This window comes from Quercus lobata, chromosome 2, assembly GCF_001633185.2.
Source record: "Quercus lobata isolate SW786 chromosome 2, ValleyOak3.0 Primary Assembly, whole genome shotgun sequence".
Taxonomy (NCBI): domain Eukaryota; kingdom Viridiplantae; phylum Streptophyta; class Magnoliopsida; order Fagales; family Fagaceae; genus Quercus; species Quercus lobata.
Genome location: NC_044905.1, coordinates 19,816,852 through 19,821,457, shown reverse-complemented (window position 1 = coordinate 19,821,457; position 4,606 = coordinate 19,816,852).

The following is a 4,606-nucleotide window of genomic DNA, read 5'->3' as shown; positions in this document are numbered from 1 at the left end:
TGGAATTTTATGTTCCTAGTTTTTGGAGTGGAGTAGTTGATGTCTGAGGCAGTGTCCTTCAAGGTTGGGCTGACACGTTCAGAAGTAAAATATACAATATTGTTCCTGGTGGTTTAACATGGCATGATTGGAGGGAGAGGAGTAGGTTATTTGAAGATAAAAGAATTATTTACAGTCGACTAAACCTCATTTTTAGAAATAATTAAAATAAGATATAGGAATAATGTAAGTAGGCCAAGTCAGAAGATAAATTTCCATAAATTCTTTGCCATATGTGCCTCACCCTTTCTAGTACTGGCAGAGATAGAAGGGTTGCCCTCTCCGAAGTTATTGAAAGAGTAAAGAAAATATTTCAAGGTTGGATGCTTAAGGATAAGGTTCATTTCCAAGCAACGAGAACCACTATGATCAAATCAGTTTCCTCTTTAACCCTTCATACTACATGCCTTCCTCTTCCTTTTCCCAAAGTCAGTGACTTCTCATTTAGATGCTTTAAACATATAGGTCTAGTGGGGCTTGAACAATGAGAAAATTCCTGATTGCTGTTTAAAGAGCTGGGATTCAATCTGCAGACCAAAAGCTATTGGGGCTGGGCCTCAGGAAATTTGAGGATACCTACAAATCTTTGATTGCCAAGTTAATGTGGGATGTGGCTAAAAATGCAGAAAAAACGATATGTTAGAGACACAAATTTGATGAATATACTCCCTCCCAAGTTGTCATCGTGGATTTGTCATAGTATCTTCAAATGCACATAAATCATCAACAAAGGACTGTGCCACAAGATTGGGAATGGACTCAACACTTGGATCGGGGAGGACCCGTGGATTCCTTCATAGCGAAATGTCAAGTGCTGTAACTGATTTGATCCCTCGGTATCCATTGGTTGCTGAGCTAATATGCCAGGACTCGAGGCAGTGTGATAGGGTAATATTTAGTTGGTATTCAGTGTGATTTAGGCTGTGTTTGGTTCTATGTAAATCGAATTCAAGTGTAAAATGAATGTAGGAGCAAATGAATTCCCGTAAAGAAAGTAAAATCCAGGTGTTTGGTTCTGCAATAGAAAATAGTCCGAAAAACGATTTCCAGTGTTCTGTAACATTTTGAAAATGTTATTTTCCTACAAATTTTTCACATTTTCTCAATCATTTTCTCAGCTTCCAAACAAATTTTATAACAGAAAATTTCAAAATATACACTTTAACACAACCAAAAATCAAAATAAAAACATTTATTCACAACATATACATAATATACTTGGTGAGAGGAGGAAGAAAGAGTGACATATTGAGGGAAAGATAGATAAATTAGGAAAGAGAGAGATTAGAGTGGATGGAGGACGGCGGCGGCCAAATTGGGTGGGTTTTGGGGTGGAGTGGAGTGGGTTGGTGGTCGGTGGCGGCCAGATCGGCGATGTTGAGCAACAGGGAGAAGGAAAATGGCGAAGAGGTGCATTGGAGAGCCTGGTGGAGCACGGCCTGCAGTCGGTTGTCAAGATCAGAGCTTAACCTAAACTCGTCGATGCATGGCTGGCGATCGGAGAGGTGGGTCTTGGGTATTTGTGGATCGGTGATGGGGGAGGGGTGGGCTGAGATCTTCAAGTGTGTGATGTTTGTGAGTGTGTGTGAGGATTGTGTGAGAAGTGTAAAACATTTGAAGGTAAAATAAGAAGTGAAATGGTTTTACGGGTGAGGGGGGGTTTTTTACAGTCAAAGTGCAAAAGAATTTCAGATTGACCATATTTTCCATTGGTACCAAACACATACAAGGGTGTAAAATAATTTCCTAAAAAGGTTTTCACCCGAAACAAACGCAGCCTTAGTGAAGAGATCGTATTCACTATGAACAAAATTCAAGAGAGAAGATTTGCATCTCAACTTGACCATGGATGAAGTGATAACGAATATTAATGTGCTTTGTCTGAGAGCGTTTGACAGGATTTTTGGAAATGTTGATAACACTTGTGTTATCACAGTGCACAGTCATAGTGCCATGGGCTTGGGCAATGCCAAAATCTTACAACTATTTCATCCAAAAAAGTTGAGTGCTATAGCTGCCAGTAACAATATATTCCGCTTCAACAGTGGACAAGAATATTGAATCTTTGCTTTTTGCTCATCCAAGCTACCAAATTTGTGCCGACATAGAAACAATCACATGAAGTGCATAATCTATGATCAACATTACAAAACCAATCTGCATTGGAATAACTAGCAAGATCCACATTGTTATCTCTAGAGAACCAAATACCATAGTCGGCAATACCATTGATGTATTGAATGATACGTTTCATAGTACTCAAGTGGGATTCTTTTTGGTTAGCTTGAAACCTAGCAAAAGACAGCTACACTAAAAAGAAATGTCAGGTCTGCTTGCAGCAAGGTATAACCAACTACCTATCATGCTCCTATAAAGTGTTTGATTAACACTTTACATACACTTTTCATTTTACATTATCAACGGATATTACCAATCTAAAACCTAACACTTTAAATTTCAAAAAAAAAAAAAAAAAAACCCTTACGTATTACCGACCCAACTTTTTAAAATTTAAAATTTAAAATTTAAAATTTTGTATATTATAAACTCTACATTTGAGGAATTTGAAAGGAAGAAAAAGGAAATAAAAGAGTAACCCGGAAATTTGTACATAAAAGAGAAGAAAAGATCAAAAAAATGAATTAACCACAACTTTTCAAAGTTGACATGGCAGCATTAGATGAGTCAATAAATATATGAATTAAGATCCTCGTATAATATAATTAGGGCTACTGCACCATATAATTAACACACCTATATGAGATGTAAAGGTTAATAGGATAAAAATGTTTTTTTTATTATTTATTTTTAAATTATTTTTTGTTTTTTTTTTAACATCTCACATAGATGTGGTAATTACATGTTGCAATAGCTGAATCCAAAATCCCAAATATCTAGCTCTCTATTTAACCGCAAATGTTGCAAAAGAACTCCATTCTCACTTACTCATTATGTTTTTTTTTTTTTTTGGATCAATACTCATTATGCTTTTAGTTTAGTCTAGTTGTTTACTATTACAAGAGAATTATAGAGACTTTCCAGCCGATGCTACATGTGGTTGGTAACAATTTTGACAATTTTATACTTTCTTTTTATGTGGAAGGAGTATTATTAATTAAAAAAAAAAAAAAAAGAAGTAGTTGAGTAAGTCAAGCTGGTAAAAGCATTGGTTGTGCAGACTGCAGAGTACTTCTTATAAAGAATAAAGTAGGCATGAGACCACCCTTAGCCTCATCCACTATTTTTTTAAGGGGAAAGTTATTGATGATACTATTTTATAGTGTCTCTTTCATGTTTGCTTGGTTTCACACGTTTGCAATATATGTTGTTAGAGGCATTTCATGAAACAATCTGATAAGAAAAAAAATTTTCTTCTTAATTCACTTAAAAAAAAAAAAAAAAAAAAAAGAAGAGGAGAGAGCATGAGCTGCCGCAAGCCTTTTCATCTTCTTATTATTCTTCTTCTTCCACATTTTTTTTTTAAATTATATTTAAATGAATGCAAGTTTTATTTTAGAGAATAATAATAATTTTAGACACAAAATGTTTTCAAAAAATATTTCATAATTGTTAGGTGGTAAGTTTTTAATGCTAGATGTTAAAGTTATGTCAACAAAGGGCATAGATGAAACCAATAAAAATTTGACAACTCAACCATTATAAAAAATATTGTGAAAATTGTTGTGCCCATGGTATTTCCCTTTAGGGAAGCTACCTTGAGTGATTCCTATGTTTATAATTAGGGGCTTTCTCAAGGTGATATCTAGAACTTATAAAATGTAACCCCAAAAAAAGAAAAAGAAAAGCTAGAGACTATATAAAGTAAGCTAAAAAATGAATCGGCTCACCCTTCGGCTAAATTTTCTTTTCTGCTTCCTTAAAACCTTGTGGGAAATGGTATATTGTGTATACAGCCTATCTAATCACCCTCTCACATGGGTGGGATTTTAAGTTTGTGGTATCACTCCTGTGTGAAAGGATAGTTACATATACTATATACTTAATATTCGATCAATTTTCTCTCTAGTAGTCTTTGTTTATGATGCCCCTATGGACTTTTGATGAGTATGGTTGTATTTTATTCTATTTAAACTAACATGAAAATATGTCATGTTGTGGGGGCAGCAAATGAAAGAACCTAATTTGTTAGGGGGTGGCAGGTTTTTAATGACTTGCACCCATCTAGGAAGCTTCCTGTATTATAAAGACATTATTTAAAATGTGATGCAATATGGACAGTCTTTTTTACATTAGATTAATGCACAGCTAAATCTTTCCTAGATTTTGAGATACTTGATGAAAGTGACTCAGTACACGCTCCTCGGTAGAGGACAAATACGCCCCTCCACTTGTGGAGATAAAATAATGGAGCAAGTCTTTATCTAACTTTGCATGTGTGAACAAGGAGACATTTTTTATAATCAAAGTATGTTCATAAAGTTATCCAACTCATTGTTTTTGCTTTTTCGTATGTTTGGTTGATGGCTTCACATATTCCATGTAATCTTTTTGTTATTGGTCCTTTGATGTTCCTAAAGGCCATTTTTTCCTTCAAGTGGGTACACCA